General features: G+C 34.9%; 1 non-coding gene across 1 annotated transcript; it reads right to left on the reverse strand.

Annotated features, from left to right (window-relative positions):
• Positions 1–19,647: 19,647 nt before the first annotated feature.
• On the reverse strand, positions 19,648–19,754 carry LOC124898228. Its single transcript, XR_007055204.1, has one exon. It is a non-coding gene; the product is annotated as a small nucleolar RNA R71 (small nucleolar RNA).
• Positions 19,755–25,188: the final 5,434 nt, after the last annotated feature.

The raw sequence follows: 25,188 nt of genomic DNA on the forward strand, positions 1-25,188 counted from the left end.
CACCCATGTACAAGACTCTACTAGATGCATCTTTCAGAATTCCTAGGACTCAATTGATCTATTAAACCTTAGGCTCTGATACCAAGTTTGTAACACCTCAATTTTTTCAATCGGAATGATACACGGTACTCATGATCATGAGGGACCACAACCAATTCCATGACTAATTTATATACCTATATATTTCAATAGATATCATAATAATGCAGAAAATATGAACATGTAGGCTATAAGGTTCAACTGAATAAAGAATCTGGTAAAATAACATCTATATTGGTGAAAGATACCTAAAATAACTAAAATTGAATCAAATCTAAACTAAATCTGAACTGTATCTGAAAGCCTCGAAGTACTGGCTGAATAAGAAATTGAAGGAAAATGTCTTCAACTAACTTTATAGATTAAAAACTAACTGAAATAATAAATGAATTGAATCATATCATCCTCGAATGAAGAAGGACTCACTATAGCTCTATATACTGGAATGTAAATGCTACTGCTGTTCTGGAACTCGTGTCTCTGAACCTATGGTGTAACATGAAAAGAAAGCACCATAGGATAAATGTGTCAATAAAACTAGAGTACTGAGTATACGAGTGAGGTAGGCGTAACATAAATAGGGTTACATGCATGAACAATTCTAACTATCTTACTGATATGAATGTGAGAGTACAAACATGCATACATAGACACTAAGATTGTGAATGCATGATAGCTAAATCTATACGCTAATATATAGTTTACTGATAACTGATCATGACTAAAACTATGGTTTTGTCAATATCGGTGACTGTGTCTGACAATCCTAGGACTGATGGAACTATTTGAGTTTCATACTATAACTGAATTTGATTATATCTGGCAGTCCTGGTATACTGCTATCTGAAGAACTATCTAAGTTCTTTTACTGAGACTGAGCTTGAAATTATGGGAGATAGTTGTTTAACCGATATTCCCCAATAATGCATATAGCTAAGTTGGGGTCTAATCTCTACCCCTACTAGAGGGGTGTCAATACCGCACCACTGATAAGGGCAGTTGTGAGTGACTCTCATCTAGAAGGTACTCAAATGAGAACGGTGGGAACTCTAAACTAACAGGTTAAGACACCTCATCCATCCTAGTCTAATAGGTTAAGATGTCTCAACCTATGAAGGCAAAGTAGTTCTGGAACACAAAGATGACTGCTAAGAATCACACTATAAACTGGGAGGTGATTTCCCATCCTTGGGTTCACTAATAACACTATAAACCTACTCCCATTTGAAGAGACTCAACATTTATTTAACTGACTGTACATGGACTGAATAACTGACATCTGTTGACTGACGGAATAGTACTACTTTCTAAGAATTTACTAAGATAATGAGATTTCTGAGGTTTCCTAAGTCACATAACTGACTGAGTTCTATAGATTGTTGCTTGACTAAGAGGATTGTGATGAAAATACATGGCTCTAGGTACACAACTATGTTTTTTAGATATGAATACCCCAGGACTCGATGGAAAGAAACTGACACACATGACAATACTTGATCATAAGATTTGAGTCCATAATTTATAATATCATACATAAGGGATTCGATACTAAGCATGGTTATCAATAACGTATTGTATTGAAAGAATTTCATGTCACATGGAAGTACTTGTACAACCTTAATATTATGTTCATTGCATAATCATACTAGCAACACATATCAATAGCTTGGAAGTTCATGCGGAATCATCTTAAGAGTGACATAACTTTTCATTTAAATACTATGGGGTCATGGGGACATGATTTTTAGCATTCTAGGCATTTTAACAAACACCTTGCACGCACACATTGAGGCACAAGTTTTCTCAACAATTTTAATCATCTTGAACTACCCAAATTCATGTGTTTTAACTACAAGCATGCATACATCATGAAAGTCAACTTAATTTAATATCTTGAAGCTTAAACAATGATCATTAACATGAATAACATCACATAACCACAAGGAAATCAAGGTTTCTCATTTAAAAGCATGGTTCTTGAACTCTATGAATGAAAAGGGTCCATAGATGAACACTACGCATACCTGACTCAAGGTTCTTGACGTTTTTGAACATGAAGGATTTGAAATCCTTTGATTTTGGAAGAAGATTGGTTCTTGTTCTTAGAGATTAAATTTAGAGAGAAACCCTAGTTTTTTTCTGTGAAATGAAAATGAGAAAAATGGAAAAATTCAAACTCATCAGGGTATATATAGGCGAGTGGTAAGTGACCAAAATACCCCTATTAAAAAATCTTGGAATAAACTGAACGTCATGTGTGACGGTCTATCTGACAGTCCCTCAGACAGCTGACCATCTGTCACTTATCCCATCAAACGTGGATAAAAAATGGGGTTAACTGGATAAGAGTTGACTACCTGGATGACGGTCCGTCACAACTTTGACGGTACATAAAATTGTCTGTCAATCCTTATCTAATATGTGGCTCAACTTTCTTGGCTGTGATGGTCAAAGTAGCGGTCTATCACTTATGTGGCAGTTCGTCACTTATGTGGCGGTCCGTCAACTTGGCCGTCATACCTGGGCATTTTCGATAGTTCCAAGTAAAACGTCCATAACTTCCTCATCTGATGTCAAATTTGAACAAAATTGGTACCGTTGGAATGATAACTCAATTTCTCACGTGATACAAAGTGAAAATATAAAAAATACCATGTGTACAATAATAGGTTTGAATTTTAAAGTAAGTCCTATTATCCTTGAGATGATTTCTAGATAGGAAAATGGCACGGGTATTACAAAGAGTGAGGAGGAACATACAAACCATTTGAGAATAGTAGTTCAAACCCTCAAGGATTATCAATTATATGCAAAGTTTGGTAAATGTGAATTTTTGTTAGAATCTGTTACTATCTTGGGGAATGTTATTTCAGGGGTCAATATTTATCTAGATCCTCAAAAGATTAATTTAGTGAAGAATTGGCCTAGATCTATCACTCCATCCAATACTAGGATCTTTTTATTTTTGGCTGGGTGTTATAGAATATTTATTGAAGGGTTTTCCTCTATAGCTGCACCATTGCCTAAGCTGACTTAAAAGAATGTAAAGTATATATGGTCGGATAGGTGTGACAAGATTTTCCAAGAGCTGAAGGATAGATTGACTTTGCCTCTAGTGTTACCTTTACCAGAGGGGTTAGATAGATTCTAGGCGTATTATGATTCTTTGAGATTTGAGTTAGGTTGTGTATTGATGAAGAATGGGAGAGTGATAGCCTATGTCTCCAGGCAACTTAAGGATCACAAACAGAATTACCCAATTCATGACTTGGAGTTATCTGTCGTAGTTTTTGCCTTGAAAATTTAGAGACATTACCTCTATGGTGCGCATGTTGATGTTTTCATGGACCATTAGAGTCTTTAGTATGTATTTTCTCAGTGGGAGCTAAATCTCCATTAGAGAAGGTAGTTGAAGTTATTAAAAGATTATGACATGAGTGTGCTCTATCATCCGGTTAAGGCCAATGTGGTGGCAAACACATTGAGTAGGTTGTCCATGGGTAGTGTGGCCCATTTGAAAAAGGAAGAATGGGAACTGGTGAAAGTGGTGCATAGATTAACCCATTTGGGAGTACATTTGCTTGATACTGCTGATAGGGGAATAGTTTTTTAGAATGGTTCAAAATCATCTTTGGTAGTGGAAGTGAAGAAGAAACAATGAAGTGATCCCATACTTAGCCAAAAATTGAAAGCAGTCCAACAACAGAAGGTTGAGGTTTTTTCCCAAGGGGGAGATATTGTCCTTCGCTTTCAAGGTAGGCTTTATATTTCAAATATTGACGGGTTTGAGAGATGATACTAATCGAGGGTCATGGTTTGAGGTATTCAATTCATGTGGGTTCTGCAAAGACGTACTGTAACATACGGTAAATTTATTGGTGGAATAGTATTAAGAGGGACATAGTAGAGTTTCTGGCCAAGTGTCCCAACTAACAGTAAGTTAAAGTTGAACACCAGAGGATGGAAGGTACATTGCAAGAAATTAATATCCCTACTTGGAAGTGGGAAGTAGAAAATATGTATTTCATCACAGGTTTGCCTCACACAAAATGTCAACATGATTCAATTTCGGTTATAGTTGATTGAGTGACTAAATCAACCAATTTTCTACCTCTCAAGATTTTAGATACTGAGGAGGATTATGCCAGAATCTATATCCACAATTTAGTGAGGCTTCATGGGATGCCTTTGTCAATCCTTTTAGATAGAGGCACACATTTTACTTCACAGTTTTAGCAATCTTTTTAGAAGGGCATTGGAGCAAAAGTTAAGCTTAGTACTGCTTTTCATCCGCAAACTAATGGTCAAGATGAACTCATAATTTAGACATTAGAATACATGTTGAGGGTATGTATTTTATAATTTAAAGGAATTTAGGACAACCACCTACCTTTGATTTTGTTCTATTACAATAATAGTTATCATGCTAGCATTCAGATGGCTCCATTTGAAGTGTTGTATAGGCATAGGTGCAGATCACCATAGGATAGTTTGATATTGGGAAAGCAATATGGATTGGTCTAGTCTTTGTTCTCAAATATATGGTAAACGTTCTATTTATTTATGAAAGGTTGAAAACTTTTCATAGTCATCAAAAATTGTATGTTGATGTAAGAAGGAGTGAGATCAAATTTGAAGTGGGAGATTGGTTGTTCTTAAAAGTGACACCTATGAGGGGAATAATGAGATTTAGAATGAAATGGAAGCTGATGCCCTAATTTATTGGTCTATATGAGGTAGTGAAGCATGTAGGAAAGGTTGCTTATGATTTGATTCTTCCATCAGAGTTAGCTGCAGCTCACCCAATGTTCCATGTCTCGATGCTTAAGAATTTAATTGGAAATCCATCCTTAATAATTCCCCTGGAGAGCATTGGGGTCATAGATAACTTGTCGTATGAGGAGATTCCTATGGAGATACATGATAGAAAGGTTCGAAGGCTAAGGAATAAAGAAATAGCGTCAATAAAAGTTTGTTGTAGAAACCAACTGGTTGAAGGGGCCACTTGGGAAGATGAAGAAGATCTGATGACCAAGTATCCTCATCTCTTTTACTCCAATTTAGTTTTTACCTAAGGAAAATTTTTATTTCGAGCAAATTCTTTCTCTTAGAGACCCTTTAAGTGCTTCTATACCATATCTTATGTTGTGAGAAATTAATTCCTTGTCGTAGTAGTAAGCTTGATTGTAAATTCAGTGCAAAGATGTTAATTCTTTTCAAAATCCAAATCCTAGGTAAACCACATTTGAGAAAGAATGTTGCCACGGGGGAGATATTATAAAACCCCATGTCTGGAGGCTACTGTCTGTCATACGACTTAGTCCCTTGAGTCTGACATACTTCATACAAGTCGTATATAGTAAATCGTACCCATGTCAGGGTGGGGGTGATGTGAATTTTGTTCAAGATACGAATTGATCCTATAAGTCATCAAGAATGGTATTAGTCATATGAAGGGAAGTTGTGAGTTTATCAGTGTAGGCTCCCTAAAATTCTGTCGTAGTCATGAGTGGGGGGATACAAGTCGTATTATGATGTTACTAGTTATAGGTTTTGACTCTTATGATGACCAGTGTACACCATCTTGATTCTGCCAAGCTTATGAGCAATGAGACTTATTCATACCTTCACCATATGAGTCCTATGTTGAACTTATGAAGACTAGCATCCATATTTTGTAATATTCAGTTAAGGGGCTTTTTAATCTTTTCCCCTCTTATAACTCTAACCCACGACCTATAACCCCTAAAGAGGAATTATTTTCCTCTATTGCTCAATCAAGTAACAACATCATCTCTTCTCCGATCTATAAGAATATCAGGATTAGGGTGCCTCAAATAAAATCGCAGAAATTTCAGATATGTGGGTTTTATGAACAAGGTTACTCTTTCATCCTTGTGTCCAAAGTGTATTATTTTGAGATTGAATTTACTATATTTGAATTAGGGTTCATACCCAAAAAACCATATTCTTGAAGTAAGGCACTACTATGTGATCGAATGCTTTAAGTGGAACAAGGTTTACATATATTCATGTTTTGACTTGTGACATTTATAATGTGATTTGAACCTCATTAACTTGAATAGGAAATTTTTTAAAGATTTTAAGTTGATTCACTTATTTATATGCTAGTTGTTGCTGAGGGGTTTTACTATTGCTAGATTAAATTAGGTTTGATTTGTTGGTGAAAGCCCAAAATATTAAAAATGGGTTTGTGGGTAAAAACTCTAAACTCTTGAAAGCTCAATCCGGGCTTGATAAAGGGGTTTGGATTAACTTTTGAAACCTACATCATCTTTGAAAGAGGGATGTGAGAACCAAGACAATAGTAGATAATTTATGGTCATAGATTGCTAATTTTCAAAATCTTAGACATAAGGGTGACTATTAGGTTGAATATACCTTGGGTATCATCCTAGAAATAGGGATACCCAATTGAGGTATTTGGTGGATTTAATTGACACACTCATTAGTTACTCTAAAGGTTCAATGAGTGACATCTTTCAGACGTTGTTGACAAACTAGCCTCAAAGACTTTCAACGTAGCCTACCACATAATGAACGATTAGAATTTGCATTGATTCATCATATTATCAAGCATAAATTGCCCCTAGTATAGCATAATCCCAAGATCTGTTTATATTTTTTCACCCTCTAATTATTCGTAGCCCCGAGTTAGTCCCTTGGAAGTCCAAAAATAATCATATCTTTGAAATGTTTAAAACCCCCCAATTACATTTATCTTAGGTTTGAACTTAACAAGTAACTTTAATTTCAGACTTGTTTAATCACCACTCACAATGTTCCTCATGGATTTGACCATGACTCAAAGTTGGGTAACTATACACTAGACGACCCCTTGCACTTAAATTGACGTGTAAGTTGAGTATTATCATATCTCCTAGGAACCTCCCTAGGAACTGTATCGTATTCCTTCTCTAGGTCGATGAACAACATGTATAACTCACTCTTCATCGCCCTATATATCTCCATTAGTGCCCACACAAGGTGAATTTACTCTATGATCAAGCATTCAAGAATAAATCCAAACTTATTCTCTAAAATAGACACGATCCTCCTCAACCTCTGCTCGACCACTTTCTCCCAAACATTAAAGTGTGACCCAACAACTTAATGCCCCAATAATTTATGCAACTCTGAATGTCACCCTTGTTCTTGTACAGAGAAATCATCATAATCCAAATCCAAGCCTCGTGCATTTTCCCATTCCTAAAAATTCCATAAAAAAATTTGGTCAGGCACCTAAAACCTACCCCACCCATATACTTCCAAAACACTATTGAGATCTTGTCTGGCCCCGTTACCCTACCTTTACACATCCTATGAGTAGCCTTAAAGAACTTCTCAATCTTTATATGTCTACAATAAACATAACAATGACATCCCTCTGAGTGATCCATCTTTCATAATGTAATGTCTATGTCCCCTTATTCATTTAAGAGTCTATGGAAATACGACTGCCACCTTCACTTAATGTGAATTTCATCCATTAATACTTTTCCATCACCCCCTTGATTCACTTCACTTGGTAAATGGCATGGACCTTTAACTTCTTAGCCTTAGAAATACTATTCAACCTTTTCTCCCTGCCCCTCTCCTCAAATCCTACATACAAACTCTCAAAAGTTATTATCTTAGCTTTCTTAACCGAAAGCTTAGATTCCTTCCTAGCTAGCTCGTACTCCTCCCTACTTTCTCATTTTTCCTCTTTATCCTTACATTCAACCAACCTAGAATAAGCCACCTTCTTAGTCTCCACTGTCTATTTAACTTTTCTATAACACCATTAGTTCCCCTAGTGCTAGCCATACTTTCCCCTTGTGATGCTTAATGTCTCTCCAGATATTTCCTTAATGCAACTAGTATCCCTATCCCAGATAATATCAGTTGCCCCTACACTCCCAAACCCTAACACCGCCAACTTTTCACCTATATCGAAAGCACTAACGAGAGTTAAGCAACCCCACGTAATTCTGGGTCGACCCTCATCGCACCTCCTCTTCTTTTTTCTCTTGATATCTATATCAATCACTAAAAACCTATGCTGGTCGAAAGATTCTCCCAAGAAATTACCATACAGTCCTTACACATCGCTCTATCCCTTTTTCTAATTAGTAAAATGTCAATCCGAGTCCTTGCAACGACAATCTGAAAGGTCATCAGGTGATCCTACTTATTTGGTAAGTTTGAATGCACTACTACCTATCCAAAGGCTCTTGAAAAATCCAAAACAGAATCACTCTCTTTATTCCTATACCCAAAAGAAAATCTTCCATGCACCTCATCATAGTCTCTCAATAATGACTCAATGTTCCTATTGAAGTCACCTCCAATGAAAATCTTATTAGAGCTAGCCACCCCTTTCAGCAACTCATCCAAAACCTTCCAAAATCTCATCTTCTCTTGCTTGGTCAATCCTACCTGTGACGCATAGGTGCTACAAATGTTCTTTGTAAACCTTTTAATGACCAACATAATATTCATCAACCTATCATAGACGTTATAACCTCTACTACCTATACCCTAAGTTCTTTATCTACTAGGAAACCTACCTTATACCTATGCCTCTCTCTTCCTAAGTAGCACAACTTACACCCATCTATATCCCTTGCCTTAGAACCTACTAGCTTGGTCTCTTGGATACATAAAATATTGATCTGCCTCTTTTTAAGAATCTTCATAAGCTCTGCGAACATATACTGAAAGGTCCTTATATTCCAAGACCCTACCCTCAACCTATTATCTATTTCATCATGCTTACCCCTTATAAACCTCCCCCTATACCACAAACCTAACCTAAACAAGACCCTAACCCTAACCTCCTAGGACTGACCCTAATCTTTCATCCACCACCAAAGCCACTATCCAAAAGGAAATAAAGAAAAGAAATAACAAGCACAAAGAAAGCACACTTAAGACCAAATACCCCAAACAACAATGAACAAACATTTGTACAATATGAAAGACACGACAACAAACATTCCCAACAAAGTACAAGAAATTGAAACCAAGAATTAGTGTGATAAAATAAAGATTAAAGGTTTAAAATCACCGATACGTGCTTAGAAATTCTATGCTTTTCTATTGCTTGTTTTGTTGGATTTCATCCAACGGTAGTGCAGAAATTAGTTGTCTAAATATTTTGTCATATTTTCATCGGACGGTCATTGGATAAAATATGGTTTGGAAGTCACCAATCTTGGTGCAACAGAAACCTATTTTTTTGGACGCACCGGCATGACCACAGAGGTCGTCGAAACCACCGGACTTGATGCTAGTAGATCTACCTCTTTTGGCAAAACTCATTAGTGGGTGATACTACTCACTGAGGTACAATCACTGGAGAATAAGCAGCAGCGCAAGCTCGCCGGTGTGAAACATAAATTGAAAAAATAAGAGGGAAAGGGAAAGAGAGAAAGACAGATAGAAGGGAGAGAGAGAAGAAGGGCAGTAACTTATCTATCACCGGCGTTACTAAGCCATCACCATCGTATGGATCAAAGTGTACTATTTTATCATTTTTGAAAAAAATTGATGAAGAAGCACAAGAAAAACAATGAAAAAACTAAAAATTCAATGACATTGTCACCTACATACTTTTATGAATGCCACGAACAAATTTCACTAATTTTTAGCCTTCAAAACTTAGACAAAAATAAATCTACTTTTCAAAATTCAAAAAGTTTAATAAGAATAAACCCTTCCATGGTAGATTTAATTCTACACCACCATATCAAATGAAATTTGAGATTTAAGCTCAAGAAATACCAGAGAATCAAGATCTACTGTTGAAAACAACAAATAAGAATAAGAAAAAAAAATATTTTTTTGGGGAGGGGGATTTGGATTTTTTATTTGATTTTTGAATAACTCAATACCCCAATATTACAATTTCTAAAAAGAAACCTTATCCTAGGCTGTTGATAACAATGATACTACAAAAATGTACACAGAAGCTAGTAAAAAACACTAAAATCTAAGAACAAAAAATTAGAGATAAAAGATCCAGGAAAATGGTTAAGAAATGAGAATAATGGCTATATCAAAACCAATACCATCAAATACCAAGTTCAAAAAACACAAAATCTATTAAAGCAAGAAATATGTAACGATTAAATAAGCAACAAATGTTATTAACAAACCATGACCTCCAACTAAAAAATTCAAAAAAACACCTATACTATTGAGACGCCAACAAAAGGAATCATATCCTCAAGAAAGCAATCCCATTAATATTTCTAGCAATTACATCTTTAGCTACAACTCTCTCAAGAGATTTTCAATCATCAATTCCTCATATCAAAATAGTCTACTCTAAATGATCTATTCCCTCTTATTTATAGCTTAACCGAAAAATTAGAAAATACCATTGATGAATAAAGGGTCTTCTTTAGCACATGGCTTGAATATTAAAAATAGCAACTTTTGCATCCGTAGTCTCTTTCTTCCCTTTTCACCTTTCTTCCTTGTACATTCAATTAATAATATTCTTGGGCTTCAATTTCTTATTCCATGATATTGATAAAGATCATCCTACATTATTCTACCTTTCTTGATAAGAATTATTCCTTGAGTCCAAACCTAGCAAAACCAAAGAAAAAACAAGCACGGATTACGGTTGTGGAATGTCCATGTCGAATTTTTTAAAATTAATATTTTCAATTTTCTTAGATTTTTATTTTTTTTCAAATTTTAATTTTTTGAAAGTTCAATAAGTGGAACCACTAACACTGACCAATTTTGACAATAAAATTTTGAAACAAATTATACTATTCTATCTTATTCTTAAAAAATAAGATGAAGAAACTCAAGAATAACAATGAAAAAACTCAATATTCATGTCTTACCAACTTTTTCATTTCCACAACAAAGTCTATAAAATTTTCCTCCATGTACTCTTTTAAATGCCACGAACAAACACCACTAAATCTTAGCCTTCAAAATCAAGCCAAAAATAAATTCACTCTTTGAAATCTGTAAAGTTTCAAAAGCACAAATTCTTCCACGGTAGCTTTAATTCTACACCTTCAAATAAAATAAAATTCATGATTTACACTAAAAAAAATAGAGAATCAAGATGTACTATTGAAAAAACAAACCAAAATAAGAAAAAAGTCGATTATCTTTTTTTGGGTGAGTGGGAGGGATTTTTGGATTGTTTATTTGATTTTTCAATAAATCAATATCCCAAGATTACAATTTCTAAAAAAAACCTTAACCAAGTGTCTTGAGAAAAAATTACATAAGAAAGAAATACACATAAATTAATAAGAAATTCTAAAATTAAAAATAAAAGATTGAGACAAATCGGTTAAGAATTATAACACCCTAGATTTTTTCCCCAAAATTTCTTAAGTTTTCATAATCACTGACCATACTACGACTCTTCCTATGAGTCATAGAGATTCATTATGGGTTGTAGCCCGACCAGTGTATATGGCCGTCTCTGTGTTGTTCCCAATTGGTACCTAGTAAGTCATCAAGACTCATTACGAGTCATTTAGTGGCTCTCGTAGCCAAACCAATAAATATGGCCAATGTTTTTGCCATGTTTATAAATTTACCTCATGAATCGTATGTTCAGAATATAATGCGTAGGGAACAACTCATAGTCTGACCAATTTTGATGCCCATGGATATTATCCAGCCTACGATTAAATATCATGAGTCATAAGGTGACCCTACATGTTGTTAATAGGAATTAATGGGAATATGTGAAAGATATTTTAACTAGGCTTTGTATAGCTATTTTGTCAAAATGGAGGTCATGAGGGACTAATACTAGAAACTACATTTGCCGACAGGTGGTTGAAATGACCGAGTGGTTCAAGTCTCTCATATTAAATAATTAAGTGGTTTGAGTTCCCCATGTACAATGACTAGGTTATTAAATCACCCTTGATATATGACCAAGAGGTTTGAGTCCCCAATGGTACATATATACATATGATTATTCTTTGGTTTATGTAGATACACGCACTGACCCTTTTAACTAGGGAAGAGCTTGACCCATATAGCCAATGGGTGCCTTTTATAATACTGAGCTAAATAGTCTAGGCTAATATTTTAAGATTTATGATAAGCCTTACTTCCTCTATGAATATTTTGTGAAAGTATATATATGCATCCATGTATGTGAATATGTATATTGAGGTTAGCTGTATTTTGAATTATTAATAATTTATCCTTATGACTGAGATAAATATTAGCACTCAAACCAATAACCATATTCAGGTGTTGTATCACTATGCAATCCAGGAATCATAGACACATCTACTTTTCCTACCCAATGGTAAGATATCTAAATTATAAATATTCAGCTAAAAGTGATGATACTATATATTTGTGAAGGTCGTTACTTCTTTTTTTATCTTCTATCATAGACTTTTGTTTGGGCTTGTTTGGCTATCATCGGGGGTATATCCGAATATTGGCTTGAGTTAATTTTGTCGTAGAGGCTTTACGGATTACTGTGGATTGGGTATTGGTTGTTGATGTATCTTATAATTCTTGAGTTCTGATTATTTGAACTTGTTATAGGTTTGGAATTTATCCACTTTTAGTGTATTAAAATTTGTGTGACTAAGCAAACGGGGTAATCTCTGATCCACGGAGGACTTGGGATGGCCTTTGTGGTCAGGACTTTATTTAGGTTATGAAAAAGTTGATATTAGTTCCTAGGTCTAGGGTCAATTGGTTGTCCACAAATCCATGTCAAGTAAAGTCTATTTTATGAGTGTGTAGCATGCCTCACTTAGAAGGGAGAGGCTATAAGGCATTTAGAAATGTTTTTATATCTTGTTGTTCTATTACGAGCAGTAGAGTCTAAATCTTGAATCTTCACTAATTCGTATTTGTTAACATTATAGATCATGCCTTCTAGAAGTTTGAAGCTCAAGAAAATTCCTCTATCTGCTTAATGATACTATGGACGAAACTCATCCTGTTTATTGGGTACAAACTCATCCAGGGGTCCAACTCCTGAATGGCCAAATAGAGTTCCAATGATTACCTCAAACCCTTCCCTAACACCTCAAACTGATGTGTTTAATGTTGAGTTTTACCAGTCGATTCATTTTCTTACCCAGTTGGTGGCCTCTTAGACTAAACATATTACTTTTGATACCCCATCTTCTGAAGTCACTCAAGTTGGCAAGTTTATGATATGGAGCCCTCTGAGTTTCACCAGTTCAAGTGTTGAGGAGGATTCTTAAAATTTCATTGATGATGGAAAAGCTCTTCAAGGTTATGCATGTTTCTAACTTTAAGTGGGGGTTGAGTTTCCATATACCAGCAAAAGGATATGACAAAGCATAGCTATAAGGAGTAGGAGCAGATTAAGGGAGATGATGTTGAGCTAATAATAATGGATGATTATTGTAGTACTTTTTTTGATTATTTCTTTCCTCAATATTTAAGGGAGGCGAAGGCCAAGGAGTTCATGAATTTAAAACAAGGGAGAATAACTCTGAATGGGTATGCCTTGAAATTTCATCAGTTATCTCATTACACTCTGGGTTGGTGTCATCTATGAAGCCGAGGATGAGAAAGTTTGCTTTGGTCTTATCATGTGATTTTATTTTGGAGTGCAAGTCTGCCTTGTTGAATAAAAATATGGATATCTCTAGGCTGGTGGTGTATATCCAATAGGTTTAGGAGGAAAAAAAATAATTTATTATAAGATAAATATAGAGTAAGAGATACAGGTATGCTGAATAGAGAGAAGGTCATCAGAATAGTGATAGGATGGCATGCAATGCTCTAAGAAGCCATAGGGAAATTACGGTTCTTATTCTATGGCTTGGGCTCCATATCCTAAGCCATTAGGTGATTTTTAGTTTTATACTAACCAAGGATTTAGGGCATAGGTTGCCCAGTCTCAGGCTAGCATAGCTCAATCGACCCCATCTTATCCCTATGTTGTTTTTGTAGATAGAGCCATCAAAGAGTAAGTGATGAGGGAAGAAATAAGTGTTTAAAGTGTAGTCATGTCATTCACATGTAGTCTTATTGTCCTTCAAGGGTTGCTTCTAGAGCAAATAAGGTATTTGTTGCTACTCTTCAAATCCTACACTAAAGCATACTACTTTGGGTACCGACATTGGTTGAAATTATCTGTTTGTGCTTTCCATCCGGTAATACTCTAAGACCTCTCTTTATAATGTTATTATTATGTTACATTTCTTTTCCCATGATGTGTATTGTCTGATTAATAAAGGGTCGACTCTTTTATATGTGACCCCTTATATGGCTATTTATTGTAGTTTTAGTCCTGAGTTTATCCTGATCCCTGATCTGTGTCCACCCCAATCGGTGACTCTATTATTACTAAAAAAGTCTATAAGGGTCGTGTGATTTCTTTTTGTAGTAGAGAAACCTTGGTAGACATGATACAATTGTATATGGTTGACTTTGTAGTAATCTTGCAGATGGATTGTAGCACTCATGCTATGCCTCTTTAAACTACCAGACCTGCTATGTCATTTTCAAACTTCCTAATTAGTTAATTATATAATAGGAAGGGAGTTCCCTTGTACCTAAGGGAAGGTTTATTTCTTATCTTATAGACTAATAGTTAATTTCGATGGAGCGATTTTATCATATAGTGCTTGTTAAGGATCGTAAGTTAGAGGGTCCCTCTTTTCAATTCGTTCCTATGATCTATGAGTTTCCCAAAATATTTCCCATTGGTCTTCCTAGTGTATAGGGAAATAGAATTTAGTTTTAACATTATATTGCATACTCATTCTATCTTTGTTCCTCCTTACAAAATGGCTCTAGCTGAGTTGAAAGAACATAAGGAGCAGTTGAAAGATATTCTTGACAAAGGTTTTATTTGCCCTAGTGCTTCCCCGTGGAGTGCTCCTATTCTTTTTATAAGTAAGAGGGATGGGTCCATTCATATGTGTATAGTCTACCACCAGTTGAATAAGGTGACTGTGAAGAATAAGTACCCTCTCCCTAAGATTGATCATCTCTTTGACAAGGGCACTAAGTACTTTTCTAATATTTGCCTTCGATCAGGATATTATCAGTTGAAGATTAGGGAGGTGGATATCCCTATGATTGTTTTTCGAACCCGGTATTGTATTTTGAGTTTTTGGGGATTCCCTTATGTTTGAATAATGGCCCATTGAAATTTATAGATCTTATAAATCGGCTATTCTATCAATTTCATAACTATATCATAAATGTATTCATTGATGATATTCTGGTATATTTAAAGAGCTAAGAGGATCAAGCTAATCACCTCTATTTGATGTTGCAAACACTTAAGGATCAGTGGTTGTATGCTATGTTCTCGAAGTGTAAATTATGGTTGAATATTGTTACTTTTCTAGGTCATGTTATTTCTAGTGAGTGATCAGGTTGATCCACAAAAGGTTGTGGTCATTAAGAAGTGGCCTAGACCCATGACTCCAACAAATATTCAAATCTTCTTGGAAGGTTTGTGAAGAGTTTCACTTTGAAATTTGTCCCATTTACTTGGTTGACTAAAAAAAAGGTGAAGTTCCTATGGTCCAATGATTGTGAGTGTAGTTTTGAGAAGTTGAAAGATAAATTAACTTCGGCTCTAGTTTTTACCCTACCTTGGTACTGTTTGTTTAATTGCGTATTATGATGCGTCCCTTATTAGACTTGGTTGTGTTTTGATTCAGAATTTCTTGGTGGTGGCATATGCTTTTAAATAGCTTAAAGGGCATGACAAGAATTATCTGGCTCATGATTTGGAGTTGATTATTGTGGTTTTTACGTTGAAGATTTTATACCATACTTGTATGGAGTTCATGTTGATATTGGATAATCTTGGAATTCATCCTTTGGTCATCAAGGATGTAGGTATGATTGTTCAGGAGGTAGTCAAATCATCTTTTTGTACAGAGGTGAAGGAGAAGCAAGCTTTGGATCTCATTTTGATGCAGATCAAGGATGATTTTGGTCAACAGTAAGTATTGGCTTTTAAGATTGGTGGTTATGGTATCCTTAGGTACCTAGGTATATTATCTGTTCCTGATGTCAATAGGGTGCGACAAAGGATTCTGTCTAACATTCATGACATAAAATAAACTTTTCCCTTATTCAATAAAGATACACCATGATTTAAAGGACATATGTTAGTGGAAAAACATGAATAGAGTGTAGGAAATTTTATGGCTAAGTGTATGGATTTTTATCAAGTGAAAGTTGAGCACATCAGGCGTAGTGGAATGACTCAAGAGATTGAATTGCCTGTATGGAATTGGGAATTGATTAATATGGATTTTGTTACCGGTTTTCCATCATCTTGTAGTTAGTTTGATTCAATTTGGATCATTATTTATAGGATGGCTAAGTCCGCTCACTTTTTACCTTTGAGGACTAGTTATTTTGCAGAGGATTATATGAAGGAGTTAATTCAGGAGATCATCAAAGTGCATGATGCTACAGTCTTTATCATAACTGTTTGTGGTATGTAATTCTCGTCTTATTTTTTGCATTCTTTTTTGGGAGGATTAGGGACTAAGGTCAACCTAAACACCACTTTCCACCCTCAGATTAATGGGAAAGAAAAAAAAACCCTTTAGACTTTGGAGTATATGCTAAGGTCATGTGTGATCAACTTTTGTTGAAGTTGCATTGAGCATTTTCCTCTCTAGAGTTTGCATATATCAATAGTTTTCATTCATGCATTTGTATGACTCTATTTGAGGCCTTGTTTGGCAGGAGATTTCGTTCTCATATTGGGTGGTTCAAATTTAGTGAGGCTGGGATGTTTTGTCCTGATTTGGTTCATTAGTTTGTAGAAAATCTGAAGGTAATAACAGAAAAGCTTAAATCGACTAAAGTCGCCAAAATTCCTATGTATATGTGAGGCAAAGAGAGTTTGAGTTTAATGTTGGCAATTGAGTATTTTTTAACGTGTCTCCGGTGAAGGGAGTGGTGATATTGGGAAAGAATGGGAAACTCCATCCCCGTTACATTGGCCCATACTTGATTTTGAGGACACCGATAGTGTTCTTATAAGTTGGAGTTTCCTTCTAGATTGTGTTCCATTCAATTGGTCTTTCATGTTTCGATGTTGAAAAAGTGTACAGGTGATCCTTCCATGGTTTTCCCATTAGAGAGTATTGGCTTTTTAGATTCCTGGTCTTATGAGGAAGTCTCGATTGAGATTTTTGATCAGCAAGTCCACCGATTATGAACTAAGGATGTGGCTTTGGTGAAGGTTCTATGTATGAATCATAAGGTTTAAGAAGCCACTTTGGAAGATGAAGAGGACATGAAGTCCAAATATCCATTCCTATTTTCTACTTGGGCTAATTATGCATAAGGTATCTGTTGACTTTATATTTATGTTTTTCTGTCTTTGTTAAAGGTAAGTGTCATTGGGTTTCTGCTTAAAAATTGTTCTAATGGATTCCTTGTCTTATCATTCAGGGACGAATGATCCTGTGGGAAGACGGGGAGAGAATATAATACCTCAATTTTTTCCCTCAAAATTTCTTGAGTTTTTACACTCATTGCTAGACTACTACTCTTCCTACAAGTTGTACAGAGTCATTATGGATCACAGAACCCTAATCGTAGCCCGACCAATGTGTTTGGCAAAGTCTCTTTGTTAGTCACGATTAGCACCAATTTAATAGTCAATACTCATTACAAGTCATTTAGTGATTTGATGAGTGCAAAATTTACCATTTATTCATAGCTAAATTCTTGCATATTTCTATGATTTAATTGTGTAAATAAGAGTAACTGTCCATTTGAATGCATTAATTTCCATTTTTTGTGATCTTGTAGGACCCACGGTTAAAATGAGTTGAAATCATGTTGAAAGGAAAGAAAGATGAACAAAAAGGAACAAGAGCTAGTGATCCGACAACCCTCAATCATCCCTATCGAGATCGGAGTGCGACGATCATTCTCAGTCAACTAAGGTCACTGATGGTGATCGTGACTAGAACTCATGCAATCAAAGAAGTGTGATCTTGATCTAAATAACGTGATCACGATTGAGAGGAAAATTGTGCAATGGCAGTTTCATAAAATTTCATAGTTGAGTCCCAATACCTAAAAAGTTCAAACCCTTGAACAATGGACTATATGAGAATGAATCTTCAATTTTTAGTAGAGAAAAACACTTCAATTTTGGAAAGAAACAATTGTTATTAAATTTCCAAGAGATAGTTAGTTATAAATTTGAGAATTGAATTTGGGTTATTCTTGCTTTTCACATTCAATAGAGGCAATAATGCCAACTTGGGTATATCTCTTTTTTTCAGTTAAATAAATAGCTAAACATTTATCTTGAGGTTATGCTTGAATAGGGTGTTAATGTGTATGGGTGTTGATTGTTAGTTCATATTATTAGTTTTTGATGTTGGGTTTTGCTATACTCTACGGTTAAAATAAGAGTTGTGGTAGAAAGCACCAATTCACTTGGATCACACATCTTTCTTAAAAGATGGTTGTGGGTGATGAGTAATTGTGAACAACTATTTGACATTAGTTATTTCCTTATCATTATCTTATAAATAAGTACGGTATGTGGGATAACTATAATTATGAGCATCATCCTAGAAATAGGGATGCTAAGTTGAGGTCTTAGATTGATTGGTTTGGAATGCTCATGGTATTTAAAAGAATCCAATAATACAATATTGTGTTTCTTTAAAAGACTAGCAATAGGAGTTAAAATCAAACCTAAACACATATTTGACTAAGAACTGGACAAACTTTCAAGCACCCATTATATGAATAACCCCTAGGATTGTATAATCCTAGGACTTTTCTCTCGTTAGACTTTTCATCCTCAATTATTGTTCTTGCTTAGTGTTTTATCTTAATTTTTTTAAAACAAAGCTGTAAATCATACCCCCCATTTAATTTTATGTCTAGTTTTAACTATACATTATGGGTTAACCCTTAATTAACTCTCAATATACATAGGATTAGAAAATAATCTTGCACTCCTTGTGGATACGACCCTGATTCTTGTTGGGTTTATATTGACGACTTCCCTGCAGTACAATAATGGTGTAAATTGATCATTACAAAAAATGGTGCCTTTGCTGGAGAGTGAAACTTAGTTTTCTCTTGTGTGGTGTTATTAGTAACTTTGGGGTTGACCATAGTGTTTCACTTTACTTTAATTGTTGTTTGTGATCTTTTGAATAGATGACTATTATTATATCCAAATAACCATGAGTGGAGACGAATAAAAAACAACTCATCATATGAATGTACGGAGGTTATAGAGAATCTTGGTAATAAGGATTACTCTTGTGCAAGCGGCATTCCACCAACCAAAGGAAATGTAGAATAGTATGTCAAAAGTTTGATGCTCCACTTGATCCATATGAAAGGGTTATTTGGGGGTCAATCACATGATGATGGAAATTTCTATTTGAAAGACTTTATAGAAGTATACTCTCCATTTGATATCGTCCATATCTCATAGAGTCTATTCGGTAAAGGATTTTCCCATTTTCTTTAATGTGTGAAGCGGTTTTGTGGTTGATATCTATACCTGCCGGGTACATCATATCTTGTAATAAGCTTAACGATGCCTTTTTGTACTAATATTTCCCTCTTTCAAAGATTTTGAATTTAAGGGATGAAATCACAATTTTTCATCAATATAGTGGTGATCCTTTATATGTAGTATAACAAAGGTTCAAGGATAAAATCATACAATGCCCAAACAACAAAGTGCCAAGAAGATGTTTCTCCAAATAATTTATGGGGCATTGGATCAATTGAATATAACCATTATGGGCAATGCATCCGGAGGGTCTCTTATCAAGGTGTGTTATAATGTTGCATTAAGCGTGTTGGATCAAGTGACTAAGTAAGCCAGAGGTTTGGACACGAAGGATGCCGAGGTGGCCATGGGTTCTTCCTCCATGTCCTTTGTGTTCTAGATCAAAGGAAAAAAGAGGAGTAAATATATGAAAATATGATAGAAGGTGAAATCACTCTTTTAGCTTCTTACTTAACATGTGATGGGAACCTTCTTTGAAGGAGTCAATGCAATAGCTTTAAGGAATTCTAAGGTGTATGAAGATATGGAAAGGGAGATATTTGAGCAAGAGATATGATTATTTCCATGAAATGTGGAGTGTTTCCATATTGCCTACCAAAGGCAAGGTGTAGTCAAGGCTGAAATAGTGAGAACCAAGCCATGTCGACTTTGAAATTGAGAGATATGTAAATGAAGATGGCTTGGACCAAATTTTGATAGTAGTAGAGGGGACCAACAAGATAGTGAGGAAAATGAGTAGTGACTTCTCCAAGTTACATAAAATGGTAGAGTCTCATTCAACCTCCATCCAATAATTATAGGCAAAATTGAATAAAATATCGACATACTTTAATGCAAGACAAAATGTAGATATATTGAGTGGTACGGTAAGAAATGGTATTTTCACTAGAAGTTGGAAAACTGTTGGCAAGGGCGTGGAGATTGTTGATAACCCCGACGGGAAAGAAAATGATGACCAAACAAATGTTAAGAGAAAGAGGTCAAATGATTATGAGCTAAAGCCAAATAAGTTATTGTTCAAAATGCGAAGGTGAACGAGCCTCAAATTGTCTCAATGCCAAAAATTATGATTCCTCCCCATTTTCCCTAAAAGCTCAAGAAAAAAGGGACAATGCCAAGTTCAAGAAGTTTATTAAAAAACTAAGCAACCTATCCGTCACTAATCCATTGATAGAAGCCTTGCAAAAAATATCGAGGTATGCTAAGTTTATGAAAGAATTAGTCTCGAAAAATGGGCTTTTGGAGGAGGAGATAGTAGAAGTGATTCATCGTTGTAGTCCAATCATCTCAAGCACGGTGGCAAGAAAGAGGGAACACCCTGGTGCATTCAAATTCCCTTGCAGCATCAAAATATTCAAACTTGTAATGGCTTTGTGTGACCTCAGGGTGAGTATCAATTTTATTTCATATGCCATATTTCAAAAGTTTGTGGTGCATAAACGCAACCTTCAATATGAGATTATTAATGGTTAGTCATACTATCAACAACCTAAGTGGATACTATATTTTGTGCTAGTAAAAGTCGACTGGTTCATTTTTCTGGCCAACTTCGTGATCCTTGATTGTGTAATTGACCATGAAATCCCTATTGAAGGTTATTTTTAGCCACCGAGAGGGAATTGGTAGACGTGGAGTGTGCTGAGTTGAAATTTGGAATAAATGATGAAGAGGTCTCCTTCAATGTATTCAAAGCTATAACAGAAACAATAGACTTTCAAGTAGTCCTAGAAATTGATGTTATTGATTATGTGATACTCATTTATATTGATGTGAATGTCATGAATGACAAATTAGTGGGAGATTTATAGAATTGTGAAAAATGTAATCAAAGACATCGACGAAGTGGTTGTTTCTTTAACATGACATGGATTTTACACCAAAAATTTGGTATAGTTGGATCTTGATCAGAAAATCTGCGAGAGTAGACCCGCACAACCATTCATCCTTAAGCTACCTCAAATTTAGTTGAAGTCATTAAATCCATATCATCATTATGTATTCTTCGGTGATGATCACACTTTGCCAATCATTCTTGCAATTTATCTCTAGCCCTACCAAGTAGAAGCCTTGAAAGTTAGAGTGAAGAAATTCATTCGTGTCATCAGATGGACGATTGTCGATATTAAAGGCATAGCTCTTAACATTTATTCCCATAAGATTAAACTAAACCAATCTCATGTCCCAAGTATGGAAATTAAAGGAGGTTCAACCGACCGATGTAAGAGGTGGTTAAAAGGGAAATCATAAAGTGGCTTGATGCGGGAGTCATCTACCTGATCTTGAATAGCACTTGGATTAGTCAGGTTCAATACATCCCAAAATGGGTGGCATAGAGGCAGTACAAAATGATAATAATGACCTTATCCTTCCCAGTCATGTGGTGAAGAGTGTGCACTGACTATCACAAGTTGAACTCTTGGCCAAGAAGGACCATTTCCCGATGTCTTTTATGGATGAAATGCTAGATAGTCTAGTCGGTCGAGGGTGGTATTTCTTTCTTGATGGCTACTTAGTGTAAAAAAAAAATTATATAGCCACATAAGACCAATAAAAGACAATATTTACATTCCTCTATGGAACGTTCACCTTTATGCGTATGGCTTTTGGGTTCTGTAATGCTCCGGCAATATTCTAATTGTTTGTGAGATCTATCTTTGCGGATATGGTTAAAGATTTTATGGAGGTTTTTATGGATGACTTCTCTATCATAGAGGAATTATTTGAGTCATGCATCACTCACTTGAGCAAAGTTTTTTAAATGAGTGTGGTAACCAATTTGGATTTGAATTGGGAAAAATGCCACTTCATGGATAAGGAGGAAATTAGGCTTGATCATAAAATCTCAGGGGATGGTATCCAAGTGGACCATACATAAGTTAAGGTGATTGCTAAGTTTCCTCCTCTTATCTCCGTGATGGGTCTGAGAATATTCCTTGGTCATGTGGATTTTTATAGATGATTCATCAAGGATTTTTCAAAGATTGCACAGATTGTCTAAACTCCTTGAATAAGAGGAAAAATTTGAGTTCAATGATGAGTTCTTGAAGGCATTTAATCATTTTAACAAACTTCTTCTTATGGCCCCTATTGTTGTTTCCCCAAATTATTCTTCAACCTTTGAACTAATGTATGATGAAGGTGGTGTTGTTCTAACCACAATGTTAGGCAAATGGAAGCAGAGGTTGTTCTATCTAATATACTGTGCAAGTAAATCATTGAATGATTCTCAATGTAACTACATGGTTATAGAGCAAGAATTATTGGTGGTCGTATATGCTTTTGAAATATGTCACGCCTATTTGTTTGGCACTAACGTGGTGGTGCACATAGATTATACCATTTTTAAATACCTCATATAAAAGAAAGAAGTTAAACCATACTTAATTAGATGGATGTTGCTCTTGCAAGTGTATGATTTTGAGGTAAAGGGCTGAAAGGGTTGCGAAAACCAAGTGGCAGACCATCTATCTTGCCTTGAGCATAATCATGAAAAATTATGGTGAGATCAAGATTGACGACACTTTTCCAGATGAGCTAGTTATATCAATGTCGAGGAATTTTGTACTATGGTATGCCAACTATGATGATTATGTGGTGAGTGGTGTACTCCCTGAGGATCTTATCTATCATCAAAGAAAGAAGTTCTTGTTTGATGTAAGAAAATATTTTTTGGACGAACCCTTTCTATTTTGCTAATACGCAGATGGTATAATTAGACATTGTGTTATGGAAGTTGAAATAAAATATATTCTTCAAGCATGCCACTCTTCTCCTTTTGGTGGTCACCAAAAAGGGATTTAAACTGCTGCCAAAAATCTTCAATGTGGTTATTATTGGTCCACCATTCATAGAGATTCCATTAAGCTGGTCAAAGCAAGTCATCAATGTCAAGTGAAAGGTGGCTTTTTGAGAAGTTATGAGATTCCCCTTAAACCAAATCTTGAAGTCGAACTTTTTGATGTGTGGGGCATTTATTTTATGGGAAATTTTAAAAGATTTTTTGGTAAAAAATATATATATTTGTAGAGGTTGATTATGTATCAATGTAGGTAGAGTTCGTAGCTCTTCCAAACATGCCATATCTCCAATATATATACCAAATCTTGACGGTCCATTAGTTTGTTCGTCACTCCTAGACAACTCAGATAGCTCTCCATAAAATGCCATAACTTCTTACTCCGATATCAGATTATTGTGAAATTGGTATTGTTGGAAAGATAATTCAATTATCTATCTGTTGATAGATAAGAGATCAAAAATTCTTTGTATAATTGGAGATATGCTCATTTAAAATTGACTATAGCAATGTCCTTCTCAAGAATTAAATGGGTAAGGGATGTTTTAATTTGTCTAATAGCTAGGACATATTTAAGGCCTTAATACACATCAAAATTGATCATAAAATAACCAAATAACTAAAATTTATTTATCATGAGCTTGAATCATGGTTCTACTATCGGATGGAATTCTCGGGTTATTACAGGAAACTCATATAATTCTAATGCCTTAATAGTCATGATAAATGTTTTTAGAGTTTACAAGATTAGAGAATGAGTTAAAAGATATTGAGATGAGATAGTGAATAAAAATGTAATTAGATGAGATAGTGAGCATAAGGGTATTTAGATTAGATAGATTGAAGATTTGGCAATATCTGTGGTGTTGTTGTGATCAATGCTTTCCAGTGCTTAGATAGTATAATGAAAATATTAAGGCTAGAATACCATTAAGTAGTGCATGCATAATAATGTAAACTTAGTTAATGACGGTCCATAAGGATCTTTTGTATATGGTGATTGTGATATATATATATATATCTATATATTATAGATTACTGTTAATAATTAAATATGTCAAATGATTGTGCACTACTTTGACTATCTTAAAATTGTGCATTTTTGTGATTTAAATATCCATTGATACCTTCTAGCATAATTTGTGATTTGATAATTGCATTGTCTTTTCACTATATTATGATGAAGTATTGATATGATACATCAGGTACCATACTAGTATAATACGATATGATGTGATAATAGGTCTATATTATGCCAGTACGAATATGTTTTTTGTGATATAGGTCATGTACCTTACCAGTATGGATATGATAATGATGTTGAGAAAGGTAAAAGAGTATGTGCATATCTAGCATTGATTCATTCATTCATTTGTTTTAATGTTATTCTATGTTATAGATATGTTATATAACATGTTTCTTGGTTGCGTTAAATAATTGAAGAAAGTTTATGAAAGGAAATTAGGTCCCATGTGCAGACACTATTAGAGGTGAAATTCTATGGTTCCCTAAAAGCATAAGGTGAGATTATATGGTATAATATAATAGGTGTAACTTGTGATATTTATAGAATGTGGTATTGTGATATCTTAATTGCAGGTACCTACAAACTAGCTTGACTCTACCTTAATGAATTGTTTGTGGTTTAAGAATGGGTCGATGTAAAGAGTGGAAGGGTTAGGTTACATTCGTAAGATATATAAGATGTTAAGTCAAAGGACAAAGATATCTAAAATTGTAAGTTAAAGGTCAGATATATACAAATTTTAAGCTATAGGACATATATATAAGCATAATTTAAAGGACA

The sequence above is a fragment of the Capsicum annuum genome, chromosome 4 (genome assembly GCF_002878395.1).
Source record: "Capsicum annuum cultivar UCD-10X-F1 chromosome 4, UCD10Xv1.1, whole genome shotgun sequence".
In the NCBI taxonomy this organism is placed as follows: Eukaryota; Viridiplantae; Streptophyta; class Magnoliopsida; order Solanales; family Solanaceae; genus Capsicum; species Capsicum annuum.